This window comes from Rhinatrema bivittatum, chromosome 11 (genome assembly GCF_901001135.1).
Source record: "Rhinatrema bivittatum chromosome 11, aRhiBiv1.1, whole genome shotgun sequence".
Taxonomy (NCBI): Eukaryota; Metazoa; Chordata; class Amphibia; order Gymnophiona; family Rhinatrematidae; genus Rhinatrema; species Rhinatrema bivittatum.
This window is the reverse complement of record NC_042625.1, coordinates 36825264-36849775: the sequence shown is the minus strand read 5'-3', so window position 1 is coordinate 36849775 and position 24512 is coordinate 36825264. Positions and strand designations below refer to the sequence as shown.

At 48.4% G+C, this 24512-nt stretch overlaps 1 long non-coding RNA gene across 5 annotated transcripts in view; it reads right to left on the bottom strand.

Moving 5' to 3' along the window:
* The window catches only part of LOC115073117, a 114739-nt gene that overhangs the window by 10341 nt on the left and 79886 nt on the right, over window positions 1–24512 (bottom strand). For 4 of the 5 annotated variants that reach the window (XR_003851931.1, XR_003851930.1, XR_003851932.1 and 1 more), the window contains 2 exons: window positions 23465–23653; window positions 11346–11522 (listed from right to left, as the gene is read on the bottom strand). This is a non-coding gene — a long non-coding RNA (uncharacterized LOC115073117). The remainder of the gene's footprint in view (window positions 1–11345; window positions 11523–23464; window positions 23654–24512) is intronic. The other variant, XR_003851933.1, reaches the window with a different exon arrangement.

The window sequence follows — 24512 nt, the reverse complement described above, 5'->3', positions numbered from 1 at the left end:
CAAATACAAAAGGGCTAGAGAACGCATCAATCAGCTTAAGCTCTTAAAGTGTAAATGCTGAGCATGTTCACTAGCATATTTTGTATTTGCATCCACTCGCACATTTGTTCATGTTGGTACCCAATGTTATTTATATTAATCCGGTAAATGCAAGATGCCCGTGGTTGAGTAATGACATGGTGGCCATGAACTCTTGCACAATGTAAGGACGGGCAACCTGGCTTAGATTAATTATAAACCCCAGCCAGGTTTAGTTAAACTAGGAAAGGCTGTGAATTGACTGGAAAACAGTGCTAATGGAGGGGAGGAGGCGGGTCCAGCAGTAGGGTCAGGAACACCGCCATAAAATGTTTACACTGGAACAAATTAAAGCAGGGGGCCATAACCTGAAATTAAGAACGTGCACGGTTTAGATTAACATGAAGGGAAGAGGTCTTCACATCAAGGGTTGTTGCCACATGGAATAGGTTAGAGCACTAAAGTAAACCATTGTGTTGGATTTGTTCTCTGGGTTCATGAATAATTCAGCTGCATTTTCTGCAGACAAAGAGATCTAGATGGGTCTGTGTAACGGAGACAAATACCATAGGAATCAATCACTTGATTTTGTCCTCTGGAGGTTAAATAACGGGAAATATTCAGGTTTTCCTGAATAGTAAAAGGAGATATTGTTTAGCATTTTAATAACTGGGTATAGGGCATGAGTGGGTGAAGTGTGTGGGGTTTTAATTTTTTTTAAGATATAGCTGATGCCTTCTCATTGGCAACTCAAGGTGAGTTACATTCGGGTTTTGTAGGTATTTTTCTGTCCCCAGAGGGTTTACAATCTAAGGGTCTCATTTACTAAGCCATGCTTCCATAGGCAGAGAGTGGGAGAAAAACCTTAGTAAATCAGGCCCTAAGTTTGTAGCTGAGGCAACGGAGGGTGAAGTAACTTGCCCACGATCACAAGGAGCGTCGGCAGGACAGGAACCCTGGCTTCCCTGGTTCTCAGTCCGCTGCTCTAACCACGAAGGGGTTTGTATTTCACATCCCTCTATTTGTTTGAATTGTTTAGATTGCCTATGACATGTTTGAGAGGTTGAGGGCTCTTTCTGTTCATCAGGGATGTGAATATCTGGTCCTGGAGATCTCACGTTATAAGAAGTGTTAAGTGCAAGGTACAAGCTATTCACCGCTTCCCCTACGGAAATCCCAGAGAGGCTTTAAGTCGGGGGTGTCGAACTGCAATCTCGGAGGGCCGCAAACCGGTCAGGGCTTTCTTATTCGTTAGGGATATCCTGAAAAGCAGACCGGTTTGCAGGCCTGTGGGATTGCAGTTTGACACCCCTGCTCTAAGTAGTAGCAGGTTGTAATTGGATCAAATGCTACAGAACAGAACTAGTTTGCCTGAAAGATGACAGCATTTCAATGTCAGTCTTCTTAAAAAAAAACCAAAAAAAAACAAAACCCTAACATGTTTGAGCCATTATTTGTTTGTGCTGATTGAGGCGAAGGCGAGCCATCCAATTATGTTTCTTAATCTCATAGCAGCTATGTTGCTTAAAATAATCAGTGTTTGTCTTGTTACATTACTTCACAGGTCAGGTCCCTGCCAAACCAATCTACACTGGTAGAAACAGAAAAACATTTCTTTGCAAGAAGACACATTCAGGAGCAAATTAAATTGCAGGCAAGCAATCGCTTCGGCATGCTATTTGATTTTTTACTTGCTCGTTTATAGGGAGATGAAATAACCTGTTAATCCAGGGCGTCTCACTAATTAAGTCAGTTTATAGATGTTGTTTTTGTTGCTACAGGGAAGGTAGAGCAGTACAGAGAAAGCACAATGGTGACAATTCATTTTGACTGAGGCAGCTAGTTATCAAAGCTACAAGGGTTATTCCCGAGGTGGGTAAAATGCAATGGGTGTTCGTGGGCAGAGTGAAGAAAATCTATGATGCTATCTTTTCCTACCCTATGAGCTCTGATGATTTTCTTTTTTTTTTTTTTTTGTGCTAGCCGTCTGATGCACATCTCCTTATAATTTTGTATTTAAAACTTTTTAATTGAGAAAATGTCAAGGATAAAGGACTTTCTAGAAGTTCAAATCACATGGTTCAAAAAGAAACAGAACCCATTAAAAAATACAGCCATTCTACATTTCTCAATAAGTTCAAATTGCTCCAGGAAAAAGTACCCGCAGAGATTTCATCTAGCTCTCTCTGTGGGAATGGTTTCCAGCCACAGCAACCTGGGTAGTTTTGAAAATCCCAAACTATGTGCATTGCTGCCTCCCCTGACCCTAACCCCTTATCCACAGGAACTCACCCAAACAATGCGAGTAAAATTACGTGTGGTGTTGAACAACAGGTAATCTTATCCACGGGGAGGGTGGACGGTTTTTAAAATCCCGTTTCTGCTTGTGAACCCGTGAATTTTATCTGCAAACATGTCCTTTCCCTATTTTCTCTGATTTTTGTGTAATAGTCATATGGCAAATGACAAATAAGGACTCGTGTGTTTGTTTCTCAGTTTCAAGAGAGTTGTCTAGGGTATAGTTTGGTATTTATTCTGAGAACATATAGGGTGAATTTTCAAAACATTTACACGTGTAAAATTTGCATATACGCACGTAAGTGGCTTGCAGTTGCTTATGCTCTGTTTTAAAAACATCAGAACCATGCGCATATTAGTCTCGCACGCACATTTATATGTGAAAAAGGGGCAGTCCAGGGCGTTCCAGGGTGGGGCAAAGAGTTACGCATACAAGGTGCTATTTTATAAGACACTTGCATGGGTACATTTGTGAACTTCTTCCAGTAATGGTGCACCTGCTGTATCTTGCTTAATTGGTATCGGACTTGTTTATTATAAGAAAATTATTCCTTACCTGCTAATTTTCGTTCCTGTAGTACATAGGATCAGTCCAGACCGTGGGTTATGTCCCCCGTCCAGCAGATGGAGTCAGAGCAAACTTCCGAGGGTGCTGACATATAAGCAGGTGCACCCTCTAGGGATCCTCAGTATCGAGAATATCAAAGCCCAGAGAAAACAACACTAGACAGAAAAGTAGGATGGATCAAGCACCAATCAAAATGTAACCACAGAACATCTAACCAATGCAACTTGCAAGGAGAACTGTGAAGAACAACAACAAAACCTCAGAATGTAGGAGTTGGAGGGACAGGAGATAGAACGTACACGAGCAGGTGTCTGACCATTACTTAAGAAACCCGGGTGGGCGTCTGGACTGATCCTATGTACTACAGGAACGAAAATTAGCAGGTAAGGAATAATTTTCTTTTCCCTGTACGTACTAGGATCAGTCCAGACCGTGGGATGTACCAAAGCTTCCCTAAACCGGGTGGGTCCCTGAAGACCCTGCTCGAAGAACCCTGTCCCCAAAGGAACCCGAATCACCTACCGGCAGTTGCAACCGGTAATGCTTCGAGAAGGTATGCAGCGACTTCCATGTCGCCGCGCGACAGATTTCCTGAATGGGAACATGTTGAGACTCAGCCCGGGACGTGGCCAGGGCACGCAACGAATGAGCCCGGACTACCTCCGGGGGCGCCTTCCCGGCGCCGATGTAGGCTGAGGAAACCGCTTCCTTGAGCCAACGTGCGATAGTCGTCTTAGACGCCTGCTGGCCTTTCTTATGACCGGACCAAAGCACAAAGAGATGGTCGGAAGCCCGGAACTCATTGGTCACCTCCAAGTAGTGCAGCAGAGAGCGCTTCACGTCGAGACGCCGGAGGGCCTGAGGCGCATCCGACGGGAAGGCCGGCAGTTCCACCCACTGGTTCAAATGGAAGGACGACACCACTTTAGGTAAGAATGAAGGCACCGTACGTATAGAGACTCCCGAATCCATGAAGCGGAGAAACGGTTCCCGGCACGAGAGCGCCTGAAGCTCGGAGATGCGTCTCGCCGAGGCAATGGCGACCAGGAACACCGTCTTAAGTGTGACGTCTTTGAGGGAGGCCTGCCGTAGTGGTTCGTAGGGAGCCTGTCCAAGGAGACGGAGAACCAGGTTGAGATTCCAGGAGGGATAGGGATGACGCACCGGCGGCCGCAGGTGCTTGACTCCCTTGAGGAAGCGCGAGACGTCCGGATGAGACGAAAGGTCTGGATGTCCCGTGGTACGAGCCAGGGAGGCTAGAGCCGAGACTTGCACACGCAGGGAGTTGTAGGCGAGACCCTTCTCCAGGCCCTCCTGGAGGAAGGCCAGGACCTGACGGAGCGAAGGCGCCGTCGCGGAGGCCCCATGTCCAGCACACCAGACCTCAAATACCTTCCAGACCCGTACATAGGCGACTGAAGTGGATGTCTTACGTGCCTTGAGAAGAGTGTCTACCACGGCTACTGCGTATCCCTTGCGCAGGAGACTCTGCCTTTCAAAAGCCAAGCCGCGAGACAAAAGTGTTCCGCCTGGTCCGAAAATACCGGACCCTGATGGAGTAGCCGCGGAAGGTGTGACAATCGCAGAGGTCCGTCCACCACCAGGTTGAGTAGGTCCGCAAACCACGGGCGCCGCGGCCATTCTGGCGCCACCAGAATGACCTGCCCTGGATGATCTTCTATCCTTCGCACCACCTTGCCCACCAGGGGCCACGGCGGGAAGACGTACAGCCGAACATGAGGTGGCCAGGGTAGCACCAGGGCGTCCACTCCTTCCGCCCCGTGATCTCTCCTCCGACTGTAGAACCGCGGAGCCTTTGCGTTGTCCGACGTTGCCATGAGGTCCATGGCAGGAGTTCCCCAGCGCCGCGTGATGAGCGACATTGCCTCGTCGGAGAGAACCCATTCCCCCGGGTCCAAAGTCTGCCGACTCAGGTAGTCCGCCTGAATATTGTCCACGCCTGCGATGTGGGAGGCCGCCAGGCGGTCGAGGAACCGCTCTGCCCAGGCCATGAGGCGGGCCGCTTCGAGGGCCACCCCCGGGCTCTTGGTGCCTCCCTGTCGGTTGATGTAGGCTACCGTGGTCGCATTGTCCGAGAGAATCCGGACCGCACGCTGCCGGATGAGAGGCAGGAATTGGATGAGCGCCAATCGGACTGCTCTGGTCTCCAGGCGGTTGATCGACCAGGACGCCTGTTCCTGTGTCCACTGCCCCTGAGCTGAGCTTCTGAGACACACTGACCCCCAGCCGGTCAAACTGGCATCGGTTGTGACCACAATCCATTCCGGCGACTCCAGGGGACAGCCCTGCGCCAGGTTCCTGGGATCTAGCCACCAACGAAGGCTGAGTCTGGCAGCCGGCGGAAGAGGTAGTATCGCCTGATAGTCCTGCGAGACCGGTTTCCACCGCGAGAGTAGCGCCATCTGTAGGGGCCTCAGGTGTGCAAAGGCCCAAGGTACCAGGTTGATTGCGAAGGCCATCGAACCCAGGATCTGCAGGTAATCCCTCGCTATTGGGACCTGGAGAGCGGCAAAATGGAGGATTTGCTCCCTCAGCGACTGGGCCTTGTCCGGCCGCAAGAAGACTTTGCCTTGAGCTGTGTCGAAGCGTGCTCCGAGAAAGTCCAGCTGCCGAGACGGAAGGAGACTGCTCTTGCCGAAGTTGACTACCCAGCCGAGAGACTGCAGAAATTCGACCACCCGGTCGACCGCCTGTCGCCCCTGCGAAAGGGACTTCGCTCGGATGAGCCAATCGTCCAGGTAAGGATGTACTAGAATGCCCTCCCGTCGGAGCGCAGCCGCCACCACCACCATGATCTTGGTGAACGTCCTGGGTGCCGTTGCCAACCCGAAGGGGAGGGCCTGGAACTGGAAGTGCTGTCCCAGTATCTTGAAGCGGAGGAGCCTGTGATGGGCCGGATATATCGGAATGTGTAAGTAGGCTTCCGTCAGATCCAGGGAAGCTAGGAACTCCCCCGGATGAACGGCCGCTATGACCGAGCGGAGGGTTTCCATGCGAAACCGGGGTATCCAGAGGACCTTGTTGATTTCCTTGAGATCTAAAATGGGACGGAAGGATCCATCCTTCTTGGGCACCACGAAGTAGATGGAATAATGACCCGAGCCCACCTCTCCGGAGGGGACGGGTGAGATGGCCCCCAGGGCTAGGAGCCGGTCCAGCGTGCTTTGTACTCCTAGACGTTTGTGACTTGACCCGCAGGGCGAGAAGACGAATCTGTCTTTGGGGCGATGCCGCAAATCCAACGCGTAACCGTGCCTTAGAATATCCAGGACCCATTGATCCGTGGTGATGTTGGCCCACTCCTCGTAAAACCAGGCTAGTCGTCCACCGATCTTCGGGAGGGGGGAGTGGGCCGGCCTGACATCATTGGTTGGGCTTGCCGGAAGCTCCCTGCGCCGAGGAATCCCTTGGTGGTCTGCGGCCACGAAAGGACCGGGTCCAAGACTGAGACCTGTTCGAGGGGTTTCTCGGACCCTGGGGCTTGGAGCTCCGAAATCGCCGTTGAGAGCGGGACCGATTCCTGGAGAAGGAATTGGACGGACGATATGACCTCTGGCGGTCCTCGGGTAACCTATGTACGGAGTTTTCCCCCAGGGATTTAATGATCTGGTCAAGATCCTCGCCGAAAAGGAACCTACCCTTAAAGGGTAGAGAACCTAGGCTGGACTTGGACGAGGCGTCCGCCGCCCAATTCCGAAGCCACAGCAGTCGCCTGGCGGAAACAGCCGAAACCATGGTCCTCGCCAGGACCCGCAGCAAGTCGTGGAGAGCATCGGCCCCGTAGGCAATGACGGCTTCCAGCCTGTCCGCTTGCGCCGCTTCCTCAGGTGGCAATTGCTGTGAAGTAAGGAGCTGCTGCACCCACCGTAGCCCCGCACGCTGGGTGAGTGAACCACAAATAGCTGCGCGGACCCCCAGCGCAGAGACCTCGAAGATCTTCTTGAGGCAGACTTCCAACTTCCTGTCTTGGACATCGCGGAGGGCCGTTCCCCCTGTGACGGGAATCGTGGTCCTCTTGGTGACGGCAGAGACTGCCGAGTCGACCTTGGGTACTTTAAGCAGGTCCAAGAAGTCTCCGGGAAGAGGGTAGAGCTTGTCCATGGCTCTGCCCACTCTGAGCGACGCCTCCGGCGTGTCCCATTCCCGTACCAAAAGGTGTAGGAAAGACTCATGAATCGGGAACGTTCGCGCCCGGGGACGTAGGCCCGCCAGGACAGGGTCCCCTTTGGAGCTTGCTGAGGCTACGGAGGGAGCCGGAGGCCCAGGCGGTTCGACGGGCGGGTCGAGATCCAATTCCTGGAGGACGTGTGGGATGAGGTCAGACAGCTCCTCCTTTCGGAAGATCCGGAGCACCCGTGGGTCGTCACACTCCAGGTGCGCTGCCAGGACCGAATCCTCATCAGCCGTTGAAGCCGGGTCACTTCCAGGGTCCTGCGGTGGGGTCGCTCCGCTGGGTGGAAGAGCCAGGAGCGTCTTCTGGCCGGCCCCCGAGGGCGCTGGATTGGCCCCCCCCACCCCCACCAGCCGGGGCATCTTCGCGGGCGTGGGGTTCGCTTGGCCACCGCCGGGCGACCCCCCCACCGGCTGCAGGCTCTGGCGGTACGCCTGGTGCATTAGAAGAACAAAATCCGCCGTAAACCCCCCTGCCGGTGGGGGGACGGCGAGGGCAAGGTCCGTGGAGGGGCCCGAAGCGATGGGGGGAGAGGATGGGGCTCGAATCGGCCTCAAGCGCGGCGAAAATCCATGCTGTGACTCCTCAGCTTCCGAGTCAGCAGCGCTCTCTAGCTCCAAGATGGCCGCCGCTCCCGCCAAAGGAGGGGGCGGGGCCCTTCCCTTCAAGCCGCGGCGCTCCGAGCCTGACGGCGAAAAAGGCGGGGAAGACGGCCCGGACTCCCCCCCGGGGAGAGCGACGCCGGAGGAGACATCCCGCGATCCGCCCTGCCCCGGGTCGGCGCCGGGAGCCCCCTGAAAGCGCTGCATGGCGTCCGGTCGGGAGGGAGAACCCCTTCAGGGACTGCCCCTGGGGCCGGATCCGGGGAAACCGCGCCGCGGGAGGAGCGGGCTCGTCCGCCCAGGCTCAACTCCGCGAACCCTCCCCTCAGGAGCAGCAGGGGAATGGGACTTCCCTGCTGCCGCGGCCCCGGGGAATGAAACTTCGCAGGGCCGAGGGGGAGGGGTTCGAATCGCGGCGCTCCGAGCAGGGGAGAGACTGGCTCCACCAGCGTGCCCCTGAGCCGTTCGACGGCGAAGCTGTGAAGAAAAAATTAACAGCAACACAAAAACTTACCGCCGGAGAGAGGAGGAAACAACAGAAGAACAGAAGGCAGACAAATGAGAAAGTAGTCCCGCTGGCAAGCTAACCAGGGCTGCGAGACCCGGGCAGGGGCTCAGAGAGACTCCCTGAGAAGAGAAAATTTTTTTTTTTTTTTTTTTTTTTTTTTTAAACTCTATTTAATAATTTAGAACCCAGGCCTGCTTGATCCTGTCCTGAAAAGAAAAGATAGAAATAGTGGGGCAGAAGCCACCAACTGGGGAAGCAAAGGTTCCCCCACTCGCATCTGCTGGAGTCAGAGAGATACTGAGGATCCCTAGAGGGTGCACCTGCTTATATGTCAGCACCCTCGGAAGTTTGCTCTGACTCCATCTGCTGGACGGGGGACATAACCCACGGTCTGGACTGATCCTAGTACGTACAGGGAATTACTATTGGTTGGGTGAACTGGGGGCAGTTCAGAGTGGTCTCGTTGACCTGGTGAAGGACTGGATGAGCTGGATGAGTTGCTGGACTTTTAACAAACTGGTGACTTCAGTTACCCTCACGTGCTTAAATAGGGTTTTACACACGGTCAAGTCGCGATTTTATGGTCGTGCAAAATATACGCACGTATGGTTTTAAAATAGGTAGGGAAAGTTCATGCTTTCAATGCACGGAATTATGCGCTTTCAATGCATTGCAGGTATTCGCGTGTAACCAGACGTGCACACTGGTTTTAAAATACTGTCATAGATGTCTGCATGGCCATGTTACAATATATCTTTGTGATTTAGAGTGTATTATTCAGTAGTTCTGTGCTTGCAGAAATAAAGAAAAATATGAGACAATTTAATTTTCAATAGGACTTAAAACAGAAAACACTAAAAATATTAGCGAGAGTATAGTACCTGTTCAAGAACAATTCAGCTTTGCAAATAAAGTGTGTGGTTTAGTAAGCCGCAGAAAATATTAGCTGCTGTAATGTGCATTAATGACAGATTTTAGTGCGGCTTACATTACAGTGCATGGAGTTTGTTGACTAACGTGCATTAATAACACCTGGTATTGCACAGTAACTCGGTAGCACACTTTAGTAACTCAGCCCCAGAGTGCACGACTAACAAGGAAATCAGGATGCTGAGCCCTGACCATGGCTGTGAGTCAGAAAAGTGATCATCATCATCTTTGGGCAAGAAGACGCTGGAAGAAGTGACTTCTGTTGTCTCGAAAGCTCGTGCACAACAATTTTTGGCAAAGCAGAATGGATATCTCTTTCAGCTCCGAATAGTCGTACAAACTGCCCTAAAATTGACTGGTTTTAACATGGCCTATGTGGGAACAAAGGGGTCTTATTTTCTAAGGCAGGTTGACGCTGTAGCACACATTAGTACACCAGCCCCTAGTGTTATAAAAGGTTCGAGGATGACCCCTTTAAGGAAAACAGTGAAAACGATGTCATTTTGACCTGCCAGGGCTCTGAAAGCCTATTAAGCTTCATTGAAAGGTAATTATTTTTGTCCCCTTGGTGTGACATGGCATTTGAAGGGATGATCACTTTTTCTTTAAATGAAAAATCTTCAAAGTTGGCTCGAAATAAAAGAAAGTAGTGTTTATGCAGAACACCAACATTTATGAAAAGTCCTTTTTATTTTCCCCACTGAGTCACAGCAACTTAAAAATCATAGGGCACACACAGAATGTATTGTGAGAGTATTTGTAGCAAAAATGTGTTTTATATTCCATTGTGAATAGTCAACTGTCAGCCAATTGGATTTTTGCCATCAAAATCTTCAGAGGCCAAGTCGCAAATAACTAACATTTCTTTCTTGACGATTTCCCGGCAGGACTTGGGCAATGTGTGGACAGAAGGTTAGTCAGCCTTCTTGAAGGGCAAACAGTGTTATATAAAGGCACATTTTAGGGTTGACCACAAGAAACTGGTTTCCTATTCCTCTATGAATGACCTACTCAGCGTTTGCTAGCCATGTGAACTGAACTTCAGGTTCAAAAAACCAACAAGTGATGCTGGCTGGCATCTCTCATTTTGGTTTTCTGCTTTCATGTAGGAAAACATGTGAGAGATTTTAGGGTGTGAGCTACAGCTTTACTGTCTTTAGGCTTAAAACGTCTAATTGTCTTCCTGTTAGTTTTTCAAGTCTCCAGTAGTAAGGTGGATGGCAAGCAGCTCTTCAAACAGTCCATGGACTATTAGCGCAGACTGATTATTTTTAGGGACTTAGCAGACTGAACACATTGGGGCAAAGTCTGTGGGCACGTTTCACCCACAGATTTAGCATCAATTTTCAATGAAAAAGTGTGCGTGTACTTTCATTTTGAAACTTGCCATGGATCCAAAGTACCTATGGGCATTTGCACTCCTATTTGTGTGAGTACTTTTAACTCTACTCCCATTATTTTTCATGGAAAAAGTGTACTCTACACACATTTGTTTTCCTTCCTTGACCTAAAAATTGTATCCTCTAACTGTGATTAAAATTACACATGGTCTTTTGGCTGCAATGAGGGAGGGCAATATTCATACAGCTGGTTAACTTGGTTAAATTGCTATTTAGGAGCGTAACTGGCTTATCCTCTTAGTGTCTTTGTACACATGTTGACTGGGAATAGCATTATGCAGGAACGCAAGAGCCTGAAGTTATTTGGGAATATTCCAAAACATGCAAGAGGATAGCAAGCCTTTTCTTGCTTTTGTATATGTAACATAAAGCAAGGTAGAAGGTATACATCTAAAATCAGAAGGAGGTAGGGGAGATGTGGTGGAGACAGACACCTCACAGTAATAAATAATGCACGAGTAACAAATAGTTTCAGTGGAAAGGAAGCTCTAGAACACAAGGTCATATTATGAGCAAAGGGGAGGTTTCAGGAGTAACGGAAAGAAGAAAGGGTGATGGATACATGGCATGGCCTTCCAGGGTAAGTGGTGGAGGCAAAAACAGAGTTCATAAAAGCTTATGATAGGCACAAAGGTCCCTATTGGGAAGAGAATGCCAGAACTCAATCATCTGAAGTCTATGGCATTTGTGACAGGAAGTAATTTGGACGGATGAGATGGGCCTTACCATCCTCGTGTGCTTTGACAGCCTATGGTTCTCTCCATTCGAGAGTATTTACCATTAAAGGTGTAATTTTTAAACCCTGCGGCTCACTTGCAGGCAAACTTACCCAGGTAAAGGCCCCACCGAGTTTCCCTTTGGAAATCACGGGGGCGGCCGACACTGTGGGTCCTTCGAAGAAGGTGCAAAGTTCACACTGTGTATCACAGGCAGGGATTTCAAAATATCTTCCCACCTCCTCACCCCATGCTGTCTTCTGGCTCTGCGCTCCCCTGGCCTCATCTCTCTGCAGTGTGGATAAAACAGGGAGAAGACAATTTCTCAGTTGAAGATTTTATGTGGGTAACTGCATATGTTTAAAAATTCCTGGAGCTAGCCCTTTAACATAAAATATGATTTTATAGCCAACATTAATTATAATTTTTAACTACATCATTTTGTTAGGCCAATAATATTAAACACAGGTATTGCAAAAATGAAATACTTTTGAGCTTAATATTAGCATGCTTCCCAGTCAAATAGGAACAAATTATGTGAATTACTGGAAGCTTTTCCATTTGGCATTGAATAGAGTAACATTTCTGAATAATCAGATCCTGGACTCTAAAACTAAGCTTCTCAAGAAGCAACTGTGAATAAAAGGTTGCTGGGGCTGTTCCAGAGCTAAGAAGCTATGATGCAGGAGACTCCTGTCCTGCAGAACCAGCCGAGCTCCGAGCTCCGGCCTGTCGCAGAAGCCATGTACTCAAGTCCAAAGAGAAGGGGAGAGAGAGGGAGGGAACCCCTACTGTTCATTAGCAGCCCCGAGGGTAAGCTTCATCGGAGACATCCCCTCCACTCTCTGGGATGGCAAGGGTACTTCTGTCACCCAGCAGGGCCATCTGAGGCGGAAGATGCTATAAGGAGGGGGAATATAAAAAATAAAAGCTATGGTAAAACATAAAAAAAGATTCTGCATATTGAAAGTGGCACATGTGCCATAGATGAAGAAGATCAATATTATTACTAGATGAGCTAAAAATGTTAAATATTCGGATGCTTCATTTTCTCTTCATTTTAGTGTTTTGCACTCTGGTTCAGTTATCATAGCTTTAATGGGATCTCATGCTCAGTTCCTTGAAGGCTCCCAGCAGGTCTGGTTTTCAGATTTACCGTGTCAAACATTCATAACATACAGCTGCATGCATTTGTTCTAATAACGAGGTTAGTTTGCATATTTTGGCTATGCTGAAAAACCAGACCTGTTTCAGGATCTTGAGGATCAGAGTTGAGAGCAACTGATCGCTTTCCAAAGACCAAAAACGAAAGGCCTTAATTAATGAGAATACAAGCACCACCCTATATAATTGCCTATTTTCTTGAGATTTACTTTTCTCTTGTTTTATTCTGTTAAGCTCTGCCAAAGGTTTCTCAATTAAGAAACCCAGTTTGTACAACTTTATTAAGACTAAAAATAAACCCAATTCCAATCCATAATTAGTGAGGTGTCCCTGATGTGGTTAGGTGTATGGCCCGAGCTGAAAATAACCATCCTATGTAAATAAAGCCAACGTTGTTATTTTGGGTTAGTGACGGAAAGAACTGACAGTAGCAACGTCAAACAGAGCATGCCTAACTATTCTTACAGGACTTCTCAAATGCATGGTAGATAATTTAGTCTTAAAGGTCATTAGTCATGTCAACAGAAACAAAATGCTAATGAAAGAGAGTAATTTAAATACATAAATGTGAAAAAAAACCCTTTCAGGATCATTTATTTTCGTGTGTGTTTCAAGCCTCTGTGAAATGGGATTCAGAGCCAAGAATAACGTCTCTGTAATAGGATGCCTCCTGTTCATTTTATAACTTTCAAATACCTTTGTGTTAGAATAGATTTTAATAACTGTTAGGACCAGAAGATCCTGAGAAGCAGCAACGTCCAAAGACATTCTCATGTTGGTGCCATTGGTCATTCTTTAGTCTTGCCAATATGTTTCACTTAGGAATATCGTGGCATCTACAGTATTTACATTTGCCAAGTCAACGGAGACACTTGGTGTGCCCCAACCAGGTCATGTTGGAAGCCATTAGATCACTACTAGTCCATGGACCATCATTTGAGTCTGGCATGGGTAAACAGAAATAGTAAACTGCTTTTATCTTTGCTGTGCATCTGGCTTTGTGCCAATACATGTTTACTGCATTTTTAGCAGTCTGATTGAAAACCCCTTCGGTTAATAAGCATTAATTACCCGCACTAGAACATGTTAAGAAAGTATGCTTGACATTATATTACCTGAGAGCCTTTATAATTCTTTCACCATCTGAAAAACCTTTGTAATTGGATAGCATATATATATTGTGATTATATATACAATAAATCTTGTTAGTTGGGTATAAATCCTGTGAAAATAGCTTGAGGTAGTTAAGCATTAATAATAAAGCTGGATGAGGTGAGGACTGCCTGTTCATTCTCGGCACCATAAAATTTATCCAGCTTGCTGAGCCCACAAAGAGGGCAAGCTGCCAGGCATTTCCATGCATAAAACAGCCTCTATGAAAATTGAGAGACTCAAGTTGACTTAACTTGTCCCTGCAAATAAAGGGTGAGAGAAAGTGGCATCAATGTGCATGGACATGGCTTTTTCCCTGAACCTGTCGAGCCAATAAGGCAATGCCACTGCCATATTTAAAGCTTCATTTGTGTTCCAGCCTCCAAAGAAAAGAGTGGAGTTTGCTTTGCAGATGTTTGTTGTACAACCAGTAGTTGGACTAAAGAATTCTATTAATAGGCTGATGGCTTGCCATGGGCGTTGACCATTTACTATGGTGGTTCTTCCTGTCAGTAGGGGTTTTTTTTTTTCAAATTTGGCAGGCGCAACAAAGGAGAGAAAAAGGACTTCTACAGATTATATCTGTGGGTGTTCTCTTTTAAAGCCCTTGGGCACCAGATGGAGCGGTGCTGAAGCTTCCTATTATGTTAGGGAAAATGCTTCAAGGAGCTGCTTCTGCAGTCGGCATATTTTCACATGTGTAACTTAATATTTCTTGTCCTGAGCAGAATGCATAGTTTTCACAGGTTTGAGCAAGTTTTAAAGCATCTTTATTCCCTTGTCACTCTCTGAAAGTTACAGTTCTGTTCAGACAAGCCGGGGGTCTGACTTCTTGTCATAAAATCTGTTGGGATAAGCTTAGCCAATCCATCTTGCGTATTCCTACAGCCTCCATCACACCACAACAGTCTGCTCTTCTCCCACCTCCAATGTAAGCCAAGTGGGGTAACCTCACCTTCCATATTCAAAGGCCTGCTGAGTGGGTAAGATCACCAGCTCATTTCTGGTCCTTCTATGGACATGAGGGAGGGAATGGAGAATCCCCAATTCCCATTATCCTTTTACGGACACTTGCAATAATAGAGGTGGGGGATCTCTGGCAGGGCTGTTTTTTTGACAGCTGGGAGACCAGGAGAGAGAGGAGGTGGTGCAGGGATTATGTTTTTTAAGTTTTAGGGTGAGGGGACATGGGAGGAAAGGTGAAGAGGGTCCAGCAGGGACATTTAGGTTTCTTCATGATGAAACCATGGGGCGAGGGAGGAGGTGGCCTTGGGTACTTTTTTTGTGTGTTTTATAGTGAGATAGGATGCAAATGATAGGAGTGGGGGGTTTAAATTACAGTTGGGAGGGTAGTTGGCCAACTAAATTTAGGCTTGCTCTTGTAGCACCTAGATTTGGGCACCTAACTTTCTTCTCCCTGCCCTAATCCCATCTTCAGGCCTGCCCAGAATTTAAGTGGATAAATTCAACTGGTTAGCAAGGTTAGCTTTCAAAGTCTTTACTTAGCTGGCTAAATCCCTTTTGAATATTGAGCTCATTGAATTCAATGAATTACTTTTGTGAACTCTTTAAATATCTCCACTGTCTGTATTTTTTCTGCCCTGATAGGGGTATGCATGATAGCAAGAGCATTGCCAGGAACACTGCAGAAAACCCAAGCAACTAGATAACAATCTGTGATAATGGGATTGAATTTCTGGCAATCTGATAATGATGCACAATCAATAACAAACCTTTTACCATCGGAAAGAAATCAGTAGAACTAGGGGGTCACAAAATGAAACTCGGGGTGAAGGGCTCAGAACCAACATAAGGAAATATTTCTTTATGGAGAGGGTGGTGGATGCCTGGAATGCCCTTCTAAAGGAGGTGGTGAAGACAAAAACAGTGAAAGATTTCCAAGGGGCATGGGATAAACACTGATCCCTAAAGGCTAGAGGATGGAAATGAGGAAAAAGAGTGCAAGGGAGTAACTTGCTGATGTGGCAGTTACTACCCTTAACTAATAAGCCTTCATACTGTTGATACAACTCCATCATTGCACTCTATTTCACCGGCACTGGGAAAAGAGGAAAAGGGGAATTAGATTCAGACAGCAACCAACAAGGACTGGAAAAACAAATAAGCATGGGGATAACTTGCTGATTCAGTTGTTACTACCCCTAACCAATAAACCTGATACTTTTGATGCAGCTCCAACATTACTCTCTGCTTCAACGGCAAGAGGTAACGGGGAATTGGACTCAAACAGCAACCAACAAGGACCCTAACTTTGACGGTCTGAGAAACTGATAAGTATGGGGGTGACTTGTATGGTGCGGCAGATACTACCATAAGCTTGGGCAGAGTGGATGGACAGTTTGGTCATTTTTTGCCATTTTGAAAGAGTAGATGTGACTCGGTTAGCAAGAAGCACATTTAAGACTAATCGGAGAAAATTCTTTTTCACTCAATGCACAATAAAGCTCTGGAATTTGTTGCCAGAGGATGTGGTTAGTGCAGTTAGTGTAGCTGGGTTAAAAAAAGGTTTGGATAAGTTCTTGGAGAAGTCCATTAACGGCTATTAATCAAGTTTACTTAGGGGCGGATTTTCAGCGCCCTGCTCGCCTAAATCCGCCCAAAACCGGGCGGATTTAGGCGAGCAGGGCCCTGCGCGCCGGTAAGCCTATTTTACATAGGCCTACCGGCGCGCGCAGACCCCGGGACTCGCGTACGTCCCGGGGTTTTCGGAGGGGGGCGTGTCGGGGGCGTGTCGGCCGCGTTTTGGGGGCGGGTACGGGGCATGGCTATGGCCCGGGGGCGTGGCCCCGCCCTCCGTACCCGCCCCCAGGTCGCGGCCCGGCGCGCAGCAGGCCCGCTGGCGCGCGGGGATTTACGTCTCCCTCCGGGAGGCGTAAATCCCCCGACAACGGTAAGGGGGGGGTGTAGACAGGGCCGGGTGGGTGGGTTAGGTAGGGGAAGGGAGGGTAAGGTGAGGGGAGGGCAAAGGAAAGTTCCCTCCGAGGCCGCTCCGATTTCGGAGCGGCCTTGGAGGGAACGGGGGGAGGCAGCGCGGCTCGGCGCGCGCAGGCTATACAAAATCGATAGCCTTGTGCGCGCCGATCCAGGATTTTAGTGGATACGCGCGGCTCCGCGCGTATCTACTAAAATCCAGCGTACTTTTGCTTGAGTCTGATGCGCAAGCAAAAGTAGGCTGTTCGCGCGCCTCTTAAAATCTACCCCTTAGGGAATAGGCAATGCTATTAATTGCATCAGTAGCATGGAATCTTCTTAGTGTTTGGATAATTGCCAGGTTCTTGTGGCCTGGTTTGGCCTCTGTTGGAAACAGGATGCTGGGCTTGATGGACCCTTGGTCTGACCCAGCATGGCAATTTCTTATGTTCTTATGCTATATTATTTCAATAGTCAGAACAATTTTTTGAAGACAAGCAGGATTATAGTCCTCACACATGGGTGACATCACCAGATGGAGCTCTTGATGCGGAAAACTTATGTTGAAGTTTCTTGAACTTTGACTAGGCACAATGAGCATGCCCTAATCCATGTGTCCACGTGGGGTCCCTCTCCAGTCTCTCTCTTTCTGTGGGGCTGTAAGACTCATGGTGTAAGTGAGCTCACTTCTGGTGATTTTTGGCCTCGTGGAAAACTTTCCTTTTTCTCAAGGTTTTTTCTATGCTTTCCTTCGCTGGGATCCTCTCGCTGCCATTTTCATAGAGCTCCTAGTCAGGGTTTTTGGTGATTTAGATAAGTTTTCTTTCATGGTCGATTACCCCGTGGCGGCAGTGCATCAGTGCCTGCCAGCCATTGACACCCCGCCATCATAGTCTTTGGTTTGTGCCACTTTCTTTCGTCCTACGTAGCCACGTTCAGTTTTCGGAGATGCCCCAGTGCCCAAGAACCATGTCCATCATGAATCCGCATGAGATATATGTCCTCTGCCTGGGGGCATTGCATGAATTCCGGGGTTGCTGCTTATGTGCCCAGATGACCCCAAAAGGAAGTCTGCTACGACTCGACAAGCTGGAACAGCTCTTTGGGTCGAAGAGGTTTGAGTCATCGGCATCGATGGACCAAGGAGCTTCATCAATGAGCCATAGACATCAGCAGGACTGTCGGTTCTGTCAATACCATCAGCAGACAGGGGCACCAGAGACCAACCATCTTCAATCTCCTCCAGGCCAAGGATGTCAGGTTCCTCATCATTGACCTTAGCACGGGGAGAGGCTGGGTCGAGCATTGAGGGAAGCTGAAGAAGCATCAATATCGGTCCTTGTTGATGCATGGGGAAGCACAAGATTTTGCTGTAATGCCCCTAAAGCAACCCTGAGGTGAAGAGTGTCAAACCTCCATCAATGCTAGGGGTCCACGACGGACTCCACCAGTCCTGATGCCAGTCACCAGTCCACCTTGTGGGTCTGAAGAGGATCTGGCCACCCCCTTCCTCCCAGTCAGTGTTGGCATCAGCAGGGTTCGAGTAGGAGCTGGATTATAGAGTCCATCTATTGGTCGACCAGGTGCTGCAGGGCTTCGGTCCTGTGGCACCAATGGCACTGGACCCGGTGCCGCCCATCCTCATATCGCTTCTGGAGAAGCTCAATATGCTCATCGGTACATTACCAACCCAGCTAGTGCCAATTCCTGGAATGGCATCAGTGCCCAGTGGGGCACTGAGGCCTCCCCCTACTGATACGATGGTCATTGCTGGTTCCTCCAAGGAGGAAGCCCCACCAAAGCCAGCAGAGATACCGAGGTTTTCCACTCCCCATCTAATTCTAGTGGTGCCTGCACCCCTGGATGAAGGATGCTGTGACCCTGTGACTTACATACATTGAGGATGAGGAACCCTGTGACCTCTGGTGGGATGATGCTTCAGAGGCCTCCTCCGAAGGCTTTGAGAGTTTTCCTTCAGAACCTTCTCCTCCAGAGGAGCAAAAATAATTCTCCACCTGAGGACTTGATCTTTGCAGGTTTTGTGAGGGTGATGGTGAAAGCCATCCCGTTTCAGTAATTGACTGATGAGAATGCCAGGCACAAATTGCTTGAGATCCTCCAGTTCGTGGAACCTCCTAAGGAAATTGTGGTGGTGCCAGTATACAAGAGGAGGAGGTGGTGGTGCCAGTATACAGGGAGGAGGAATAGCCTAGTGGTTAGAGCAGTGGACTATGAACCAGGAGACCAGGGTTTGAGTCCAGCTGTCGCTCCTTGTGACCTTGGGCAAGTCACTTTACCCTCCATTGCCTCAGGTACAAAAACTTAGATTGTAAGCCCTCTGGGGATAGAAAAATACCTACAGCACCTGAATGTAAACTGGTGTGATATCTCAATTGAGATCAAATGTCAGTATATAAAAAAAAAAAATAATAATAAAATAAATAAGATCCTTAAGGAGCTGTTGCTGAGGATTATGGGAACACACCCTCACAGTGGGGCGTATTTTAAGAGCCCTGCTTGCGTAAATCCGCCCGGATTTATGCGAGCAGGGCCTGGCGCACCTATTTTCCATTTTCCTATTTTCGGAGCGGCCTTGGAGGGAACGGAGGCAGGCTGCGTGGCTTGGCGCGTGCCGGCTGCACAAAATCGGCAGCCTTGCATGCGCCGATCCTGGATTTTAGCAGATACGCGCGTAGCCGCGCGTATCTGCTAAAATCCAGCGTACTTTTGTTGGCGCCTGGTGCGCCAAAAGTACGCGAAGGCGCACTTTTTAAAAATCTACCCCAGTGCCTTCAGTTAAGAAGGCAGATGGGGGGGTCTACCTCATTCAGAAGACTGATGGTAGAGTCCACCCTCGAGGGCCAAGCACACTTGGACTCATTCCTCAGCTGCCCCGGGGAAGGACCATAGAGCAATGGTCACTCTTGGGAGGAAGGTGTTTCAAGGCACCATGCTCATTGCCCACATTGCTGCCTATCAGTGCTACATGAGCCAGTACTTGCAGGAGGTGGCTGAGTAGCTGCCTCAACAGCAGCAGAACACCCTCATATTGCTGGTGCATAAGGGCCTGGAGTGCGGAAAACATAAAGTCTGTGCAACCTATGATGTTTTCAAGGTGGCATAGAGAGTCTCTGCAGCAGGAATCTGTGCCTGCAGAATGGCATGACTGTGGGCCTCGGATCTTTGATCAAAGGTACAGGAATGACTCACTGACGTGCCGTGTACTGGAGAGAATCTTTTCGGAGATAGGATGAGAGATGCTGTGAACCAACTTTGAGACCATCATGAAACCCTCCCAACAACACTCTGCCAGTACTCCAGACCCTTCCTCCTCTTCTAGGAGGCCAGTGAGACCGGGGTAGAGGAAGTCTTTCTTTTACCAAAGGAAGTACTATCCTTCACCACCTTCCTCCTGTCAACACCATCAAGGCTCCCATGGCCATCTCAGGCAGCAGAGATTCCTCAAGCCCCAGCTGGCTCCTCAGTCACCTCTGGGGACGGGGTTTGATTGGGTCATAGGGAGCATATGCCAGTTGCCTGTACCCAAGATGATGGACCCTTTTGTTGGGGGAAGGCTGCAGTTCTTTGCGAACCAGTGGCCCGATATAACCTCAGACCAGTGAGTTTTGTCCATTGTCCATCAGCGATACCAATTAATCCTATTGGGTGTCCTGCCAGATTGCCCTCCGTACTCTTTTTTGGGGGTCGGTAGCTCATCAGGAGGTAGAAGAGTTCTTCTCTCTCTTAATGGTCAGAGCGGTCAAGCCCGTAACACCAGGGCAAAGAGGGTGGGGATAAAGCTCCAAGTACTTCCTGATTCCAAAGAGAACAGGAAGACTCTGTCCTAAGCTAGACTAAGGGCCTTGAACAAATTTCTAAGAAAAGAAAAATTCAAGATGGTTTCCCTGGGCACCTTGCTCCCCTTTTTGCAAAAAGGGGACTGGCTATGTTCCCTCGACCTAAAGGATGCATACATCCCTATCGAGACCTTCCTTGGTCACAGGAAACATCTCCAATTTGTCGTGGAAAAACAACACTTCCAGTACAGGGTGTTTGCCATTCGGACTCACGTAGCCCCCCAGGTGGCTATCTGTGGTGGTGGTGCACCTCCGCAGGATGGGAGTGCATGTTTGTCCCTATCTGGATGATTGACTGATCAAGAGCATGTCTCAGGCAGGGGCCACCAGGTCTATGCGCTTGACCATCTGGGTGTTGGAGTTACTAGGGTTCGTTCTCAACTACCCAAAGTCCCATCTCAGCTCAGCACTTCAATTGAATTTCATTGGAGCCCTGCTAGACACGGCTCAGGCCAAGGCCTTCCTGCCTTACCAGAGGGCCGTCACCTTGACAACCATCGTGGCAGAGATCCAACAGAGCCAGCAGATATCAGCCTGGCACATGTTGAAGTTGTTGGGCCATGTGGCAGCAAACGTCCATGTCACTCCCTTGGCACATTTACACATGCACAGGACCCAATGGACCCTGAGGTTGCAGTTGCAGCAGGACTTCAGGATTGCATCCAAGTCACCCCGACTCTCCGGGACTTATCCTGGTGAGAGGTACTTTCAAATCTGGAATGGGGGATCTCATTTCAAAGTCCCCCTACCCAAATTGTCCTAACCATGAATGCATCCACCATGGGATGCGGAGCTGATGTAGATGGGCTCAGCACTCAGAGTCTCTGGTCCGCCCAGGAACGCTTTTGTCAAATCAACTTCCTGGAGCTTTGGGCAATTAGGTATGTGTTATGGGCTTTCAAAGATCAGCTGTCCAACAAAGTTGTCCTGATCCAAACCAGCAACCAAGTAGCTATGTAGTATATCAACAAGCAGGGAGGCATGGAATCATACCTCCTGTGTCAGGTAATGGTCCAGATCTGGTTGTGGGCCCTGTCCCAAGGGATGGTGCTTAGGGCCATGTACCTGGCTGGGATGGAGAACGTGGCAGCAGACAGGCTGCGTTGAGTCTTCAGAGCCCATGAGTGGTCCCTGGACCGGGGGTAGCAAATCGGATATTCTGCCTCTGGGGAATACTCTCTTGAAGCTTTGCGAGGACAAGGGGACTATGATCCTCCTAGCCCCTCATCGGCCGAGACAGGTCTGGTTTTCATTCCTACAGGAGTTGTCTATCCAGAGACTGATCAGTCTGGGGACTTCCCCAGATCTCATCATGCAAGATAAATGCAGGCTGTGGCATCCCAACCTCCAGGTCCTGTCGCTCACAGCCTCGATGTTGAGAGGTTAATCCTCAGCTGCTTTGTCTTTCAGAGGATGCGTCTTGGGTCCTTGTGGCTTCTAGAAAGCTTTCCACGAGACAGTCCTATGGATTGACATGGAGGAGGTTTTCCGTATGGTGTAAGCAGAAAACCCTAGATCCATTCTTCTGCCTCACATACAAAAACTGCTTGACTACTTCCTACACCTGTCAGAGTCTGGCTTAAAGATTAACTCCATTAGAATTCATCTCCGTGCAAATGGTGGTGTAGATGATACGCCCATCTCTATACAGCCTATAGTTGTACGTTTCATGCATGCCTGCATCAATTGATGCCTCCCCTAAGGCCTCCCGCTGTGTCTTGGGACCTCAGCATAGTGTTAGCTCAGCTGATGAAAGCTCCTTTTGAGCCATTGTGGGCACCTGTGACTTGAAGTACCTGACCTGGAAGGTCATATTATTTGGTGGTGGTCACTTCAGCGCATAGGGGTAGCAAGCTCCAGGTCTTAGTGACTTATCCACCTTATACTAAGTTCTGTTATGACAGGGTGGTCTTGTATATGCACCCTAAGTTCCCACTTAAGGCGGTGATGGATTTTCATCTTAATCAGTCAGTTGTCCTGCCAATATTCTTTCCCAGGTCCTATTTGCACCAAGGCGAACGAGCACTGCTTAGTTTGGACTGCAAGTGAGCCTTAGCCCTCTGCTTGGAGTAGACAGAATCCCAGAGACAGTCTACCCAACTTTTTGTTTCTTTTGATAAGAATAGGTTGGGCATTGCCGTTGCCAAACAGACACTATCCAATTGGCTAGCAAGATACATCTCCTTCTGTTATGCCCAGGTGGGACTACATCTTGGGGGTCATGTCAAGGCTCATTCTGTCAGAGCCATGGCAACGTTGTGACTCACTTGCGAGCAGTTCCTGTGGCAGAGATCTGCAAGGCTGCAACATGGCGTTCTTTTCACACATTTACATCTCATTACTATCTGGATAGGGTTGGCTGATGCGACAGTAGGTTCGGCCAGTCTGTCCTTCGGAACCTGTTTGAGGTGTGGAACCCAACTCTCCCGCCTGGGGCCCATTGTTTGGGTTCAGGCTGTCTCCCCCTCTGTTACCAACAGCACCAGTATTATTGTGCCTATTGTCACCTTTTTGTGTTGGGGAGTAGCCTGTAGCTAGGGATTCACCCATATGTGAGAACTAACATCCTGCTTGTCCTTAGAGAAAGCAGAGTTGCTTACCTTTAACAGGTGTTCTCAGAGGACAGCAGGATGTTAGTCCTCATGAAACCCATCTGCCACCCTGCAGAATTGGGTTTCTCCTATATTTTATTTTAATCATAATTCTGTGTTACAAGACTGTAGAGGGACCCTGCGTGGATGCATGGAATAGGGCATGCTGGGCATGCTCAGTGTGCCTAGTCAAAGATCTAGAAAATTTGACATAAGTTTTTTGTTTCTGGGCTCTATCTGATGATGTCACCTATGTGTGAAGACTAGCATCCTGTTGTCCTCGGAGAACACCTGTTACAGGTAAGCAACTCTGCTTTGTTTGAGAACATGCTGCTAAAATACCAGCTTGGAAGGGACACTTAACTCCTACAGAGTGAATGTATGTATGTTTATGGTAGTGTTACTGCTTACCATGTGAATTCCAGAGACACTGAGCAGGACACAATAAGCAGAGGGTTTCTTAAAAATGTGTCCCATATTGTAAACAATTTCTGTCAGTGTTCTTTTGCTAAACAATCACCGGTATGGTGTGTTTACCTGTAAAGTTGTGCAGGGATTGCACCAGATTGTTGAGACATGCAGATGGGGCCAGCCCTGCTGACTCTCCGCTGTAGGTCCCTGGAGATGGGGCTGGTGGCAGGTAATTCTGGATGTCTTCCCTTCAAATGTTTAAATAACTTCTCCTGTTCTTGCTTCTGGAGAATGCCCATAAAAGCCTGTTGGTGTCTGTTCAGAATAAGATAATGCAAACCATAAGTTATGCGGCCCTTCCAAAAGGAAAAAAGAAACAATCCAGCTCGAAAAATAAACTCAGTGGATCTCTGTGTGAAGTTATGAGGCCACCTTGTTTACACAGGATGCTTTTTTAGGCAGTGGCAACATACAAGAAAATATTACTGCTTCTATTCACAGTGTGGCCAAGAACTCAAATATCTTCTAGCTAGAATGATCTCTGGACTGCCCAGCCTTAGACCCATATTTAACAGTGACCACTGTTAAATGGAAATGTCTGGGATTTCATTCATCTGAAGATGTTGCCATATAAATTGGGACACTAGGCCAGTATGCCTTAGTTTAGTTTATTAGATGTGATATACTGTCATTTATAAAATCAAAGCAGTTTACAATAAAAACAGGTATGACAGATTTATAAAACAATAAAATAAAGCAATCATAACAGAATGCCAAATAATACAGTTGATGGCCTGTTGTCAGGGTTGGCTTTCCCATTAGGCGAAGTAGTCAGCTGCATAGGGGGGCCTGTTCTGTGAGTAGCTGGGGACACCACCATAATGAAGCTGTACCTGCTTTGCCCCAGAAAAAGCAAGCAAGGACAGTTTTTTGCTTCTTCGGGGATCCCACTTGTTTCTCTTGGACATGGTCTGAATTTCGGAGGGCGGCTCCCTCCTAAGCATAGAATTTGGAATTCGGAGGTGGACTCCCCCCAGCCTTTCTTCTGTCTAGGGGCAGGGCAGATTTAAATCCAAAACTCCAACGCTGCCTGTTTTGGTGTTTTCTGTACAAGTAAAACCTGCTTAGCAGTCTTCACCATCACCAGCTGCCATTTTACCATCTGACTTAAAAT